At 36.3% G+C, this 19005-nt stretch overlaps 1 long non-coding RNA gene across 1 annotated transcript in view; it reads right to left on the reverse strand.

Moving 5' to 3' along the window:
- Positions 1-1624: 1624 nt before the first annotated feature.
- LOC134529063 (uncharacterized) overlaps positions 1625-19005 on the reverse strand; it is a 52168-nt gene continuing 34787 nt past the window's right edge. The window contains exon 2 of the long non-coding RNA XR_010074452.1: positions 1625-1965. This is a non-coding gene — a long non-coding RNA (uncharacterized LOC134529063). The remainder of the gene's footprint in view (positions 1966-19005) is intronic.

Raw genomic sequence — 19005 nt, forward strand, 5'->3', positions numbered from 1 at the left:
ACCATAGTTTTCATTGCAATTAAGACCCTTTTACTCTGTATGGGTGGCCTAGTGGGTAAAACGTAGTAGACGAGGAACACAACTTTGTTACACAAAATAAGTCCATAAAAGAAATAGTATATAGCAGTTAAATAATCATATCTTAGCAAAGAATCAGACTCGATGTTTTAATGCAGGTTTTTGGACATATACCATCACAGATTGGTACTATTTGGTTCCGATTGTCCGACATCAGCTGATTGTCTTGTTTTCTGTAAATTCTTTATCTTCATATTTTTATTTATTTTTTATTTTTGGAATTTTTCCACGACAAACATTGCAAATCTGCAATGGTGTATGTCCAAAAAACTGCATTAAATCAAAATTCCCCATTGCATAAATCATTTAAAGAACATAGACTAATTGTTGTTCAGTTAATATCTAACAGCATAGCTATCTCTTGTCACTGGGCAGTGGTTAAGGATTTGAATTGCATCACCTTTGTTATAACCATTTTTTTTTTTTTGGATTATATGATAATTGAAGGCATATAAGTGTAGAAGAAAAGACTTTTCAGTTACGGCAAGATGAAGCCGTGTTCCCTATGTTGGTGATCCTGGCAACGTGTCCGGGTGTCTGGTTCTCTGCTATTTTTCTAAATGTTGCCAACTTCACGCATGCACAGATAATCAAAAACATCTGTTTTCACGTAGAATTGTGCTGTACTGCATTTTATTTTTATAAAGTTTAATTTCTCTCGGTATTGTGCTTTAAATAGTCTATGGAAAAAGTACATTGGAAGATTACAAAATTATCTATATTTATGGACTAAATTGATGGAAGAATGTAAAAGGCAGGATATGCAGGTCAATCAATGCCTGGGATTTGATTCCAAAGGAATGATATGAAATTGAGTTAAATTTATTCTGAAATAATCCATAAATTTGTTTTCATCCTCACAAGCAACTGCATCATCAAATGATGAAATTCTTTTGTTTTTAGATTAAATTCATTAACCTATTTCTTTTTACGTTTACATTCTGTGAAGCCAGCAGAATATTATCGTCGGAATCATCACTTGAATCTGACGCCATGCGTTTCTCCGACATCGCGAACTGGACTACCCTGTCTGGCCACCTGGTGCAGCGAACATAGCGAACATAGCGAACATAGCGTGGCTTTCTGTGTGGCCTTGGCTTAAGGCTGTGATTTGGCAAATAGCCCAGACATTATGCATTTAATAATAATTAGAGACCTGAAAAATTTGCGGGTTCATTACGTGCTATGCTAAAATTCAAATAATTATACCTTAGTGCTGCTTCTGCCATTGGTCCACTGTGAATCTGGAGGACAGTGGGCCAATTAGAGACCCTCACTCATAGAAGTGTCGAATCACAGGCCACCCAGTCGAGACGACTCACAAGTCAGCAGCCAATGAACAGTTGGCATTTTCCCGAGTGTGTAAAGGATATTGGAGTCTATCCTAAAGGTCATTGAACCCGCAAATTTTTCCGGTCTCTAATAATAATGTTTGTAAATGTGCTGTGTGATCCTTAGAATGTAAGGTTTGTGAACTCTTAATATACCATTTTTATTCTCATATGTTTTGATTTCAGGGTTACCTTTAAAACTGAATAAAACAAAATTTCCTTTACATCATTTTATTTTGAGGATTTTAAAATGTTTGTGATTTTTCCCGACTTTTTGTTAGCGAGTCAGACTACTGGTCGGTGGTCCTCAAAAGTAAACAATATGTTTACAACTGGTTCTAACTTTTACAGGCAGTAAGTTATGAACCATTCGCAGAAGTGGTTCAACATGCGACAAAACTGAGACCAAAAACGGCAGCAGCGGCCCGGCTCCTCCTCGTCTTCGGAGTCGAGCTCTGATGGAGCGTCCAACTGGTCGTCCTCTATCGGGAAGTTCTGGTACGGAGCGATCACGTCCGGCATGGGGACGTTCTCTTCTTCTTCGTCCTCCAAGTTGCTGCAACAGTGAAAACAGACTCTGCTGCACTCTGCAGCTGTCACACACAAAACCACAAAAGATTAATACAACTACTACTCAGGGGTAGTGGGTTTTTACAAAGCTATATACCATATAGGCATACTTCACACATGCAGCCTAAATGATTACTTACTCAAAACATTTATATTGATGTCCATTAATTCATGAATAGAAGCTATATTATAGTACAATTTTATGGCCCAATGTTTATTCCAAACGTTATAATTATAATCGGCTAAGTCCCAAACGTTTCTATGATAATTACATCGAAATCAGGTCAAAATACATCATACGTGTACAGCAGTGATGACCAGTTTCACTCTTCGTGAGCCAGATATTGTTCGTAAAACTAGTCGGGAGACCCAGAATACACACTTACCACAATCATTACTTTTAAAACTTTTGACGTGACAACATCTAATAAATCAATGAACGCCAGCTGCACGCACAAAAAAGTGTCCCGTTGCGCTCATTGTTCCGTTACGCTGTCGGCGTGTGCAGTAATAATAGGTTATGTTACAATTAACTAATAAAAAATTATGGTGATTTATATAATTAATGATAGATATTTGATTACAGTTTATTTATATGAAAACTTGTTCATAATTATATTTAAACTTTATAGCTAAACGCCAGTTTTTAAAATTAATTACAAGTCATCTACACGTGAACTGTTTTGTCAACTGTTTATAAAGTGAAGTGAAAAGTTAATGTGGTTTTAATTGCTTATTACAACAACAATTTCGGCAATAAAGGTTAATTATTCTTGCATTTTAAAAATCTTATTACTATGTCGTAGGGGGGGGTTTTCGGATGGGCGAAAAAGGAGTAATTTGGGCGCCACCACATGGAAGGGCACGTGGACCCGGCTACGAACTCTCGGCTCAGGGTCGTGACGTGACCCGTGTGAGGCTAGGCTAATCTCCCCCCTCATGCATCGTGTTCGTGGGCTCTTGAGGCGTCCCACACGCCTCGCAACTCAGGGAATTATACACGTGACCACTGAACCACACATTCTGAGCTAGTGATTTTATTACCAGCGATTTTATTACACGGCACGTTACAAAAATGTTAAAAGAGTTTTACGTAAAGTACTAAAAAACACCGTTGCGGGTGATAACCAGTTTATAGGCTGACCAGGTCACCGCGTGGCCTGGCCTCGAGAGTCAATCACGTATTACGCGTACGAAATATCCGTAAACGGAAAACAAATATTTATGCGAAAGAGTCTACCACCTGGAGCAGGCCTCGAAGAAGTTAAAAGGTTTTAGATTTATTTAAAGATGCGACGGAAACTAATGGATCAGTGAACAAAAGAGATGAAGTCGACGAGGTGCGCGGGCCGCTCCTACTCCAGGCGGCGAACGGAAACAGACTGACGAGACCAGAGCATCATGGCCGCCGGGAAGGGTTAAGTTCCCGCTTTGTTACCAGGCAGCCGTCCGGTAACATACTTAATCAAACAAATATTATTTAAAAAACAAACATGATTTAAGTACACTTATTTATAATTAACAACCTTTAGTTATGGTGTTATTTCTTATTAAAAGTTTAAAAACTATTGGCGGGTAGTTCTGCGGATGCCCGCATGGGGCGCTGCGCAGTCCTTACTTACTAAAACTTGAGGCGTGACAATTGGGGATAATTTATTACATAAAAAGGTTTATACATTATGTTTATTTTAATAAAAGAAAGGGGTCGTCGCACTGACTCTAGCACCGCCTCTTGCCGGGCGCCCAACACACACACACACACACACACATGCACGGGGCGGGAGGTTTGAAATAGAGGGTGGTGGTGGGAGGAGAGGGGTGGCGACGGCGTGAGGCACATCGGGCATAGGGAGGGCGTAGCCCCGGTCGACGTCAACTAGTATAATTTCAAGTATTTATTCTTTTATTATTAAAATTTAAATGATTCAATTTTATTCATAAAAGTATGCAATCATTTCATCAATGTTTTGTTATGATGTCACATTATATTATCGCCCGTAAACCGACTTTACAACCAATTTTTTTAATTTAAATTTACTTTCAACCTCTTAGACAGTCAAAAATAGTTTATATGTTATTAAATTAAGTGCTTTTATCAAGAGCTAGTGAAACATTAACAGTTTAAATGGTAACTTTTAAGTTGCATACATATTTCTATGTTATGCTCGAGATAGAGCCATATTTTTAGATCAAGGATATTTTATGTGCTTTTTTTACAATGTAATTTTTTTATTCTTTTGCACACTAAATGGACAGTCTTAGTCCTCAGTCCTCAGTCCTCAGTCTTAAAACTCCGCAGGCCTGTTCACGTTAAATATATGTATATATATGCTGTATATTTATTGGTTTTACCTTAGATTGTGTTGTTAACAACTTAGATGAAATGTAAATCTCGACACATTCTTATTTGTTTTTCCTTTCTTATATGGCAATTAATACAACCAAATTTTACATGCTTGTGGCCATTAAATATGTGAATATGTCTGCCAATTTTGAAGACACTAGTTGTAAAAAAATTACATTTATATAAAATCTAATACATTTTCTAAAATACAAAACATAACGGAAATCTACAGTCTTCAAATGTGGCAGGCCTACATAATTAGCATAGATCTACAATTTTGTTTCTTTGATGTTTAGTAGTAACTTCGTAGGTAGGTTATACCTAGGGGTAGTCCAATTTCGTTAATGACGAAATCGCGAAATTTAAAAAATCACTTGACGTGATGTGTAATGCAATTTACCTATCTTAGTAGCAATAAGAAGTTAATATGCTGCATTTAGTTTTAATGAAATTTGTTATGATGTGCGAAATCCGTAATGTTTCATGAAATACGACGGAATCACAATATTTGCGCAAAATTAACTTTTTTTTTTAGGTTGAATCATTCTGAAATATGCACAAAACATTGTTTACAATACAAAGCAGTTATACGCGGGATGCCGTCTTGACTATTTTGTTTTTCTGCAGCACCCATAGAGTAAAGAGTGGTGATAAACATCATAACTTCAGCCACTCGCTGGCTAATTGCAGGTGGCAATGGAAGTTATGAAATATAAAATATTGAATTAGTGGTACCGAAATGTTCTAATAGTTTATTTAGACGAATGCGTATCTGTCGACATTAATTCCTTTAACATTTCCAAGTGGATGTAATGTGTATATCTTTGGTATTCTATGATTGTTTTCCGTTAATGTTTTGTGGCGTGTTAATAAGCATGTAAAATGCTGAAAGTTGCGAGTGTTTTCGAAAGAGCTAAAGATTTGTGTTCAATAAAGAAAAAGGCATTATGATGTGCAAGGTTTGTAACCTGCTCGTAGATTGGAAAAGAAAACACGTGTGAAAAACATTGTAAATTTCAAGCATTGCATAAGGTGAACAAAGATAGGTGTCAAGCCTGGCTGCCAGTGTGCAATGTTGACAGCGAACATGCCTTCTCAACGTACAGCATTATAATAAATGACAAACGCACATCTTTGGAGGTGGAAAACCTGGGGGTAATGTTTTCAATGTGTTTTAGGAGGGACTCTTTAGCAGCAGGTAAATAAAAAATTATTTTCTGAGATAGTGGTCAAAATTTACTTGAGTTACTAATCTTCTCCTAAATAAGCATGTTTTTCATATCAGTTTCTGGCTTGTTTTATAAATGTATACAATCTTGAGAATTTTAATCTGTTACAATGTAAACTCAGTATGCCAATTTAACTGTAAGGTGTCATAGTTGTACTTAAAACCATTGTTATTGATAAATTTTGACCTAATAAAATAATAATTTTCATCAAATAAATATATATGTGTAAAGTTATAATGATGAAATTTTTATATTTTATTAATGAAACAATTTTTTTTCCACCTGAATTTTGTACCAAAATAACTGTTTTTATTCACCGAAATTGACCATTTTTATTTAACATTTTCCATTGGCCCTAGTTATACTGTAGATTGAGTGGTAAACTTAAACTGTGCACATTCTCACATCATTCATGATTTCTCATACTTACTGAACAGCCAGAATCATCCAAATTGGCTTGCTTATGTTTGTTGTATGTGCCAATGTGCTTGCCAAATTAAGTAAGTAAAAATAATTGAATGTACATGTCTGTGTATAAAACCCCATGTGCGGAATGTTAGGGGGCAAAACCCCCAAACCTGAGGGGGCCTGTTCCCATACGGAAATTTTATGAGTGAACTGGGCAGCCAAACATAAATTAAGAGCTGATGTGTATGTTTCTTGAGTACAAACAAATAGTCATTGCTTAGACAATATGAATATATTATTGTGGCACATAGCGAGTTCTGTATGGTCTGATTGAGATTAGTAATGTACATTTACCAGTTTTAATTATAAGCATTGGATTTAGTTATTTTATATCGTAATACAATTTTGACAAGTAAAAATTTTGTGGCAGTTCAACAAAAGATGTATTACAATGTAGGTAGAATAATACATGAAAGTGTACCTACACCCTTATGTGCATTTGCCAAATCAGGTACTTAACGCAGGCTGTATTTGGACCAAATACTGTCTATGAGATGCCAGTTGGTTTACTGAGCTACAGTAAACAAAAAGACATAGATAGCAGCAGTTAACGTACTTTTATTCAAGGTGTGACATGGTTTGTTTACATGTTAATAGTGTAACCTAAATTTTGTAACATATTATTACATGTGCTTACAGACTGCAGCTTGCATGCGCTGAAGCGTGATGATGGTATCTGTGAACTGGTTGGGTTAAAAGTTGTTTTATAGTGGTCATTGATTTTGCACTACACATGCAACCCATATATTCCCATGCACATAAAGTTTATTTATGTGGAAATAAGATAATTTAGAGCAATTAAAAAAATATCTTACTGTTTTTTATTATTATTATTTAATTTGTAAAATGCCTACCAACAATCATAAGACTTTAATGTTGAAAGGTTTTATTACCAGCTAACATAAACTGTAGTCAGCAATCCTTAAACAGTAGTTGATTTTGTTAGTTTGTGAACGTACAGGATGTTTCTAAAACATAGTGACAAAACTTCTGCAGACCTCTTTCAGGCTAAAATGAAAATACTCTTAACAAAACTTATTGTAAAAATGATAGAAAAACGCTTTTTTTTTTTCATGTTTATCTATTTTTCTGTTTTGGCATACAAAATTTAATAAGTAGGTTATGATAATACTTTTGTTAATAACGTCTTGGTCTGTATAATCTACATTAAAAATAATTGAGCATGAGTTTGAATTCCACCCCTGTAAAAGTGATAAAATAGTACATTTTGGTTTGACTAAGCGTAGATCCTAATCAACTTAAGTGGGTGAAGTGAAATTTTACACATACAGGCTGTTGTTTAATTCGTAGTACATGTTGTAAGGACAGATTCCTTTTAACAAAAGAAAAGATAAAATGCATTTACAACTTACTGTCTAAAAAGATTATGCACCCATAAAAAAAATGTAGGAAAATATTTTTATACAAATATTTTAACTACATGAGATGGAAACAAAAAAAATTCTCTTACAGTGATTTGTTTGTTCACGAACGTTTCACAACTATAGTTGGTAATATGCTGGAGTGTACAAAGAATTCCATTTTATTTTGGGAGGGGGTATAGAACCACTTTGCTCGCTGTTTGCTTTCAAACTATTGTCTGTTACGGAATGATAGATTTTTTTTTTTTTTAGGAGTTCATTACGATAGTCTCCTTTCACTGCAATAATTAGTCATATTAGTATTGCAACAGTAAAGAACTTAAGATATTCAATCACTTTTTGTAATAGTAAAAAGTTACAGATTAATAAAGAAGGTTACCTTAGTATATCACTCAAAGTACAGGTTTACATACTATTTAAGAAATGCTTTAAGCAAAAAATTCAGCAACCATATTTTAGAATACAATTAAAAACTATATAAGTCCAAAGATGCAGATGTTACATGCATTGGAGGCTTCAATGTTTTTATTATAAACGTAATGTTTTCCCTTGTTAAACTTTTGCACTGTGAAACAGAATAATATTTTTCACTTGAAATGGAAACAAATTATGGTGGGAAACAGTCTTGGCACAGGCCATAATGTATTGGCATTAAACATGCCTGTCTTTTTGATAACAGCTTTGGCTTTGCTATATTCCTAAGGTTCTCTGGAAAATCACAGGATCCAAGTTCAGCTAGCATCAAGTAAACAGTAGGGCAGTGACAATAATCTGGGCTATGCTATAAAGCACAATGGAAGTGGCTGAATCACTGCACAGGCTACCTAATGTAACCTATAAACTGTCATTTCTCAAACCAGTAGAAATTTTGAAACACTCTTTTCAAGGAAAATAAAGGAAAGTCTGTAGTGCTCTAAAACACCATTGTTAATTTTTTTTTCTTTTTTTTATGAAAGAGCCGCTAAATTTGAAATTTACCAAACAAAACACATTTAAAAATAGTTTCCAGCAGCTCCAATGCAAATACAGATGTCCATAAAAGAATGTCCCGGTTATAAACTTTAATAATATAAATTGTATGAGTATTAGAGTTTTGGTTCAAGGTCACAATTTAAGAGTAACTCAAAACAGTTTTAGATATGTGATTCAAGAGTATTGCTTTCTTGTTTTCTCGCTTGCATCGCCATCTACGCAAAATGGTGACTCCTGAGCGTAAAGCATTTTGTGTTCTGCAATTTGCTAAGAATCTGTAATTTCAGTTTAACTTGCATTTCTTTTAAAGTTTGATTGTCAATGTCCCTGACTGTTGGATTTGTCTTAATAGACGAGATGACAGAGTTCTTTTTCGCTGGCATCCACGCACCTGATATAACGCCATGCGATTTTATCCTTTGGGGCTTTATAAAAGGTTGTGTCCATGTTCCGCCGCTACCTACTGATTTGCCAGAGTTGAGACACAGAATTGAAGAGGCTGTTTGTTGCTTCCATTACTCCAGAAGTGTGGGAATAAATGGACTTAAGGTTTGATGTGTGCCATTTAACTAAAGGTGCACATAGTGAACATTTGTTAAAAAAAACTTGGTTAGTTTACCTTAAATTTGTTGTATAATTTGTTGTAAATAGTCTAAATTAAACTGTTACAATGTACCATTGAAACTGAGACATTCTTTTATGGACATGCTGTATAACTTTAACATGCCTGGTTGTGTTTACAACCTTCCTTAAATTACAGTCCAGGAATTGTTTTGTTTAATCTTTTGTAGTTGCTGGTTTTTTTGACGAAATATGTTTAGAGATTTAATTTTCAAGTGCTTTAGGCCATAAGTTGTAAATACATAATTTTTGAGAGGAATCTGAAGTTACAATGTATACTACAAACTAAAAAAAAAGCCTTTATAATCAGGTTTAAAAATAAAAGCACATTTTGGACTATTTTTTTCCACTCCTAAGGAGGTGAAAAGAAGATGAGATAATTTGTATAAAGGCTGAATATATTTCGGAGTTCAGCTGAGAAATGAGGCATGCCCCAAGGGTTCGTGTTGGCAATTCTAGGCACACCAGCAGACAACGGCAGCTTTTCGCCAGAAGCCTTGACGCCCAGGAGTATTTGTTGTCAGCACTTCACGACGCCTACCCCAGTGGAGTTAGTTGATTGTTCTTTGTAAGATTTTGTTGTGCATACCGCAGCACCAGTGCTACAGGCTACAAGTTACAAGTAAAGTTTTACAATCATAAAAATTAACTGTTTTATAAAGAGAATTCTATGACTGGTAAAAGTTTGAACACTAATTAAACTGAATTACAAGTCTACAATTTAGCTGGAATTGCTTATAATTGGAGGGAATTTCATATTGAGAAGAAAAAAAATCTGTAAAAAAAATATAAGTATTAACTTGAAAAACCTGAAAATGCATAGCAAACTCATTGCTTGCGAAAGTTAATAAGTACGTACAAAGATATATTGGGTAATTTTCTAGAGTATCAAATTTTCCAAGAAAAGAAATTTTGGAAATGGTTTTAGTAGTTCTAATTGCTTTCAAAGTATGTATGTATCTGTAAACATTTTCCAAAAATCTCTAAAATTTTAGTAGGATTTTGAACATAAATGTGAACATTAGAAGTCAAATGCCAATAAGATTAGGTTAGCAACATTTAAAATTCTGTAAAATCTTGCAAAATGTTTAGGTTAAGTTGGCAACAATTAAACTACGTACCGTACTGTAAATATGTATGGAAGTTTATTTAGGTTAGGTCTGCAATATTTACAACATTTCGGGATGTTGTTTAAAAAGATAGTAAAGGAGCATCAGTAGGTTTAAAAAATTCTGTTGCCCGATTTTTAAAACTTTTTCTAAACATGTTGTGACTTATAAATCTTCATTATCTGTAGCTTGTGAAGTTATTGTCTGAATGCTTATAATATGTAGGTAAGCTTTATTGATGTGGAAATGAGTGTATAAGTAAAGGACTCTTTATGTATTTGTTGCATAAAAAAAATAACCAAAGTGGCAATGGACTGAGATTATTGATGCCTAGCCTATGCTAGTTTGGATGTTTCAGTTGACATTATGTAACTCCACAAAATCTTAAAAATGCAATTTTCATTCAGAATCTCTCATATTCAAATATCACTATAACGATTTTAATCCTGAGTCGAAAATTGCATGCTCTCCTAACTTCAATAACATATCATTTCCATCAATGTCTGTGAATACATTATCAAGTGTACTTACACATTATGAATACAAATTATATTTGAAAAATGATTTTCTTTGGTTTTAAGACTAGTAGAAATTTCAACATAAATTACAAGCCCATGTAGGTTACAAGAATCATTATGAAACACAAAGGTAATATCATCTGTAGGAACAGCTTATGGCTTGTAAATCTGTTCTTGTAATTGTAAATTTTTACTTCTAGTTTTATGAAACAACTTTTTAAAATTTTTCCTTAGCTGCAAGCTACAATATAACTTACTTGTGACTTCTTGTAGTTTTATGAAATAGGGCTCAGGTGTACACAACTTTAAATTAACACACTTGTCCCTCACATTAATTAGCACAATTTTTTTCCAATTATTCCACTTATAATAGGATGGGTAAGAAGCAAGTTAAGACAATATGCTAGTTTCTGGATGAAACTGCTTCAGTGCTTTGTATATGTAGATAACTTAACATACCTTCATTTAATTAAATTTAGCTACTAATAGTTTTAATGCTTTGCAATGTGAGATAGTGATTTCGTCCTCCCCTTTATCAATATAGCAGTTAAGAATTGCTTGATACGTTATGGGCAAGGAAGCCGGGATTTAACAATTACTGGCCAAGTACTGTATGTGTGTAGTAATGAACTTAATCAGTTACTGCAGGCTTTTTTTTTTGTGTGAAGGCAGTGCTTGTACTGATTCAAAGAAAATAGAGTAATATGAATCAATGTATGAAGTTATTTTAATTGCAGCATGTCTTGCAACTCTTTAGATTACTCACCACCCTTACATGTCAAACTAATTCGAGAACCAAATAACATTTTATTTATATTTACCTTATGTTTCATCTTCTGCCATTAAAAGCTGGCAACACTTAATTTGTGAAAATTTTATTACAAAAACAGTAATAACATCCTCTTACTTTTTTTTATGAGGGTGGGCATCATGTACACTTATTTTATCAGATATCTTGGTTTGATAAATTATTTTACAAGTTTCAGTTGCTCATAATTCAAGGGTTTTTTTCATAGTATACAACATAATACATTTCATTCCTCATTATTCTATAACTGACATCTGTTCCCAAAATTTCACGACTTTTTTGTCATAGGAAACCTACTGTGTTTATTAGTGTTGTCATTGTGTTCTCCATAATATCTGTTTATCGTCATCGTTGTGTTCGTACCTTCGCTGCGTTGTAGAAGTTTTGTTGTCTGTCTGCATTTACTGTTATTGTTGAAACTGTCTTGTCGTTAGCCCAGTGTGTTTGACTGTGCTGCTATTACTTTTACATGACTGAATTCCTTTCACAGAATTCTTGTGCTGACTGATATTTAAGTTTGAATGTGTTTGTCTGTGCTGTTGTCGTGATGTCCATAATAACGTGTTTAGGTTCATTGTTGGGTTTATCTGTTTGACATCAGCTGATTTAGGCTTGTTTTCTGTGGGTTTAGTTTTTCACATTTATTTATTTTTTATTTCGCATTTATAAATTTTTTCCCATGACAATGGTGCAAAACTGAAATGGTGTATACCCAAGAAATTGTGTTAAATTAAAAATTCCCATTGCATTTATCATTTAAAGAATGTAATAGTAGTCATGTAATCAAGAATGTATTTGAAGGGTTCGGCCGTAAACAATGTTAAGGGACAAATGTGTGTATTTGAGAAACTGAAGGTTTAAGTTTTAATAAAATAATAATAACAAATTTATTAAAACAAGGCAATATTGTAGTGGTTTTAGATGGTTATGATTGTTTATTAGATAATCCTGTATCATAAATATTTATGTGTGTCCCATTAGTCGTAAAAATTAATGTTCATGATTATGTCAATATGTACATAACATTATTTACTTTTCAGCATTTTGTATTTAACACTGTTTACTTGCTCAATAAGTTGGCTTAACATCCTACAGTCTTTGATATTGAACCAAAATGCTGAATTTACCCTTTTTTTGTATAGAACACACAATACCTTTAAATTTTTTGTCATAATGTTTGTAACTGTACCCATTGAGTTATCATGTCTCTTTTATCACACTTAAACCAAACTTTCTTCTTCCTCCTCATCTCCTTGGCTAACTGCTGAATTACTTGCTGCTCAGAGGGAATTGTACCAATCATGATAAACAGTAGGGACCCATTTCAAACTGGAGATAATGTCTCTAAACTTGTCTGCTTTGATAGGAAGTGGTGCAGTGTATTTTGTTTTAAGTTTGTTAAGGAACGAAATGCTACTTGCTGGCCATCCATGTTTTGACAGGGATACCGATTCCAGAGAACAACTATAGGTATCACAAAACATCATTGTCGGAAAAGGCTGCATTTACTCAGCGGAAAAAACTGGTCGCACACATTTTCTTATGCTGAACTTGCTTAGCTTTGCAGAAGCTTGAGGTTGATGAAACAGCTGTTTTAGTGCAGAAAAGTTGTAGAAAAAATCTTGAGTCATTCGAGTTACCTTGAATGGCTTCTTTCTTTGGGACGTTTTCAGAACTACTTACCAATGATCAGGACCATACACCATCTGATAATTTGAAGTGACATTCTTCACAACTTTAGCAAAGTCTCTGTCGCTGGGTAACATGCTGTGTCCAACCTGTGGAAAAGTGTGTTCAATGTGTTTGAAACGACCGGATGTCAGCAGTTATAACCAAAAGAAACTAAAGTCCAGTTTTTATTTTGCCCGGCACAATTGTCTGAAAATGCTATCAATTTGTCACGTTTTATGTCATTCTTTTCAAAATACATCTTCAAACAACTTGCTAACTCGTCCGACCCCCTTTTGACTGTTGCTTCTTCCCACAGAAAAGGTGTCCTTGACTCTCTCCGCATGAATGGATGCTAAAATTATAACACCACAATTTACGCTTGTAAAACATTTGTCTTGTAGTCAATTTAGGTGTGGGAAATGTCTGTTGCAAATCGAATGTGATTACATGAACATTTTTATCTTGCTTTGCTACCTTTATTGCTTCACGTATTGCCGACTGCCCAGCTTCTGCTTTTCGATGGTGCAGTTCCTGCTTGACATGCGTCTGTTTCATTCTTCCAATTTTCAGCATGTCTGATTGCTAAATCAAGTGAATCACAAAGTTGACATGTGTCCATTTTAGGGCTCTTGAAGCTAAAGTTGAAATCCTCTGTAAATATTCGCCTAAACTTGTCTGCAGAGACAACCTTTTTGTTTACTTGCATGCGTTCTTGTACATGCTTATTATAACAAAGCTGTATTGTATATTCCATACTTAAATATTCTCGTAATGAATCTTTTCTGCAGTAGTGACTTGTATCTAGGCAATCTCTCTATAAATGCTTTGACATCACCTATATCTTCTGTTGCATATTTCATAGGATGATTGGTATGTTTACCTCTGCCATCAGCAACTGGTAAAAACGCTCCATTCTTTAACCGTTTCACAATATTCTCTACACGCCCCCTATGTGTCTGAATTCCATGAATATTGAGGAATGCATTTTTGCAGATTATTACATCTTTCCCTGCAGATTTAACTGTGTACACAAGCGTTTTAATTCTTCAAGATGTCTCATGTTTTGTCTTTTTCCAACAAACACTTTTTGATCGAAAACAACCTTGTAAGTAAGCATTTTGTGTATCGTAGCAATTCATAACCCAGAAATTTCTAAAAATGTTTTGCTTGTCTTCTTCATTTATTAGCTGAAAGCACTGTTTAGGGCATGTGCATGGAGGAACTATGTGTTTACCTTCAACAATTTTTCCCTTCCACCTGTATTTTTTATATTCATTTCCTTTGTTTCTCTTCTTCATCTTTTCTTGTACACTGCCGTGGTTTAACCTCTTACGTCCTTTCCGTTTGCTCCATACATAATATCCATCTATATCATCTTCTCCATGTTCACTACCAGGTACAGCTTCAATAGTATCAGCAGATATATTCCGACCTTGCGGCCGGCATTTCTCAACATTCCCTTCCCAATATGCGCCTTTGAAGGGTAGTGTGGGAGTATCTTCCAGTTCTCTTTTAAACATTCCAGAGCTTTTAATATACAGAACTGGTAGGGATCGCTCCCTGTTGTAGATTGGGAGGGTATTAGAGCTTCGGCACCGACCAGCGGCTGGGGCCACCAACCCAGCATAGTCACCGCCTCAGCCCCTCTACCACACTCAGCTAACCAGACAGTTGGCTGTGTCCTGTGCCCTAGACTTTATCAGCACTGCTGGCGCCTTACCCAATCTCCCACATCACACTGGGACCCAGTGAACCCGTGGTCCGGTGGAGGCCTAGCTGTCCAGGCTAGCACCGGAGCTGTGTAGTCGCTCACCACGTCGACTACGCATCAGGCTAGGGAACCCTTGGAGCCTGCTACAAGCGATTGGGGCACCACTACCAAGTACGAGTCCTACCCAATCAGAATCCAGGGCCTTGGAGGAAACCTCAGCGGGACACCGTTCAATCTTTCATGGATTCTTCCCGGACTGCTAACAACTTGGCGTTGATTCGGCAGACTGTTCGCCAGCTGCTAACCGACTGCCACTCATCAGAGTTACTCCACTGGATGTCCTCGTCTCCTCGGACTGCCCTCCGACCTGCCGTACCTCGGCCCGGCGGATTTACAGCCGATTAAGGCCCAGAAGTGCCTGAACTCATCCGGCGGTGATCGCAGGAAGCCCTGGCTAGAATGACACCACGGTGCGTGTGCAGAAGGGCCTCGGGGATGCCTCGGTACCTCCCCCGACCACTGAACTAGGGGAACGTATCGTATCTAGTCGAGCGGTTTACAGCCCTTTTTTAAGCCCGGGTGCACCCGAACACAGGGTCGCCTTTCATGGTCCTTCCATTACCATAGGCCTGATCCATTCACTATGGGGCCCTTTGGGACCAAGACACCGAGGCTCGGCAGTCGAACCCCCCAGAAAGGTTTCAATCGCATCTGCTGTTGCCCGCAGATTCAGCCAATCCACCATTTCTGGTCCCATACATGCAATTGAGGATGCACTGTGGCAGGGTTACGCCCGGCATTGTCCTCTTCAGTTCAGGCGATGCTATGACCAGAGGTTGAGGCTACCCATCTCAACATGGTCACCACGATTCGCTCCCAACAGCGGTGCCCACGTGGAGGCAGAGGATTGCCACTTGGTGTGGAGAGGCTATATATTCGCATCCTTGCACCCATTCCGTGCACCTGTAGGATCATGTCTCGGATACTAGAGCCGGCAACAGCTCCGACACCTCAGGGGACAATCACCTTCCCCACAGGGTCAGGTTCACTCCCGCCAATAGTATCAGCAACGTCCCTCTGAACCTATATATCCATTTAGATATTAAGTGTAATCATTTGCCCAATTAGAACAATGACACATACAGAAAACCCAGCTAAAGATAATGTTCAGAATCTAAGGGGCATCCGTACTGCAGGAAATCAAGTAACGTTTCAAACACTCACCTCTGTTATATTGTCTCAAAATTTATAAAACATTTCTGGGTGATTATTTTTTAGCAATAAATGAATGAAAATTCATTCTTTGTCAACTGAAGCCTATTTTAAGTTTTAGAAAACATTCACCCGTCTCACGAATAACAAAGTTTTAACATAAAACCCCATGGTCACCGCTGAAAATTCTAGTAAACTGAGTAATATTGAAGTATGTTTATGCCATTTTTCGCACTCCTGACGTTCTATCTTCGTCACCTTAGAGCCAAGTCGGCTTGCATAACCTTTGAAACGTTAGAAGTTATGATACTGATGTAACTAACCACTCTCGGAAGGAAAATAAGGGAAGTTACTGGTTATTTCAATATTAGGTAGCGACCCACCCCCCCTATCCTGAAACACCCGTCCATACAAATTTCGTATACTGCACAGCATAATTATGCACTGGTCAAAATAGTTTGTCTAATTGTTAATTTTGTGGTACGGCCATAGCAACAGATGAAAACGTAAATTAAAACTATGCAAACATCACAGCACGTAAACAATGTTAAGGAAGCCCCTTACCATTGTAACCTTAACATATTCATGAGACAGCATGTAAACGATGGTAAGGGTCAGAACATAACATTGTTTACTTGCTTAAGAATAAATCACATTTACCTGATTATCAGCCAATCCTAAGGTGATTTTACCTTCAGGAACATATTCTGGATCCTTCGGAATCGTACGTGTCCAAATCATCTCCAGATTCGTTTAAATACTCACAAATATTCACGTTTTTCATTGGAGCATCGCACATCTTACTGCCACTGGCAGCCATGTTATTGGCACATACCATTATTTACTTGCACAGACCCCAAAAAACATCCAAAGAGCAAAACTTTGCAAGACAAGGCAGAGCTGCCATCTCTTGTCTGAGAGTGTAACTCTTTACTAATACATAATACCATGTTACTTACCATGTTTTACACCTAATAACTCTGTTTCTCACTGAATGTCCCTTACCATTGTTTACAGCCGAACCCTTCATTTGATGACCTTCCTGTATGACAGTCCACCCAAGCTGTAGTCGATCAGGATGTAATAAGTACAGTGTGTTTGTACACACATAATTGAAGTGGATGGTGGAAAGCAATGTTGATATCACTTTGAATTCAACTCAGGCTACAAACTATTTCTCAAAACAGTTCTTATCATTTATGCCAGAGACGAGAATCGGTCTCCAACCGCCAAGTCGGTTAATTTATTGTGCTCAATTTTTATCTTGTTTAAATATGCAACCTAATTTTACTTTTAACTTAAATGCCTGAAGCAGTTCTTTTGACTGGGGCTTTTGAATCTCCTGCTCAAGAACTTGTGAATTCAACATTGCATGTAGTCTCTTTTGTCTGCTTCTCGCTTGGGTAAACAATTTCCGGTGCTTGCCCTGCAATAATTCAAACTGTACTTTTGAAATTGATTACATGATCTCAATCATATAATAAGACTGATTTTCTCAAAGTGGGAAGGCTTGTTTTCTGTTCCATTGTTGGTTTTCTATCTCTTGGTGTGATTTTACTTGTTAAAAAATCCACAGAAAAGGAAAACTGATAGTTGTCATGTGCACAGACGTGGTGTTCTCGAGATTCCCAATCCTCGTTATCTTTTTAACAACTTACTCCAGCACACTCCATCGTATCTCTCTCATGCTTCTAGGATAGAGCAGCTGATCAGTCTTGACTTAGGCCACTCCCACCCTGCGTCACAGCATTGCAAAACATCTTACAATACTTGTTTTCCTATCAATTTTGGCTTTATTGTTAAACCTAGAAGGGTATACAGGCCCACTATGAGGATGACGGAGACAGTTTATTGTTAAAAAACACATTTGTAACTAAAAAGGGGGTTGTCTGTAAAGTCGGTTTATGGACAATAATTTTACGTGACGTCATAAGAAAACATTGATGAAAATTTGCATACTTTTTAATTTTCAAATATTATTTACAGTTTTTGCAAATTTATTTTAAATAATTTGTTTAAAATATAATCACGAACAATTAGTTATATAAATAAACTGAAATCAAATCAATGTCAATAAATTGTTAATTTGAAATGATGAAATTGGACAAATAAATCAAATTTTTTAAATTGCTGCTTTTAAAAAGCCCCGCTTAACCTGTTTGATATTATAGAAGATTTTCTCGCACGGTGGTTGGCCGGTTCTTGCACGCTCGGGTCAGCCGGAACGTGACAATGAGTCATGCTTTTTCGTGCGTGCAGCGGGCGTTCATCGATTTATAAGACGTTATCACATCAAAAGAAGCAACACTGCATTAAATTTACTTTAAAGAAGATATAGCCTTGCCATGAAAATTTTTTCTGCATGATCTGCACACGTTAGAGATGGCCTCCGCAGTCCGTCATTAGGCAGGAAATTAATGCACCATTTAGCTCATTACAAGTTGGTGTGATCAGAGTACCAACTGCAAACCTTAGAAGCAATGGTTACAATTGTTAGCAAGGCTATGGTGTACGCCAAGGTATTAGATATTCATTTCTCAAAGGTGTTGACTCTCCTTTTCTTTACCCCCAAATTCATCACACAGTCGCATAGCTATGGCTATTAAAACCACGTCATTGTCAGATAGTTGACCATGTGCATTTATTTCATCCACATAAAAACTTATCAAAGCAGTAACAGGTATTTACTGTTTAAAATGTCATCATCAATGCAGTTGACGTGAATCTTTCTTGCGTTGAATCTTGTTTGAACTCTTCAACACAGACCATACAGCTAAAATGCTGGGGAAAGTTTTATGTATTGCATCCAGTAGCTAGGGAATCTTGTGCAATGTTTGAATTAAGAGTCTGTTGACTTCAAGGTTGTGTGATGCCATATTGCATGCAACAATGATGACCATTTTCAAAGTTTTGGTTTACGGTATTTGGTATCTAACGAAACTTGCAATGTAAAAAAATTGCCACAATGATTTTAATCTTGA

Source organism: Bacillus rossius, chromosome 2 (genome assembly GCF_032445375.1).
Source record: "Bacillus rossius redtenbacheri isolate Brsri chromosome 2, Brsri_v3, whole genome shotgun sequence".
Taxonomy (NCBI): domain Eukaryota; kingdom Metazoa; phylum Arthropoda; class Insecta; order Phasmatodea; family Bacillidae; genus Bacillus; species Bacillus rossius.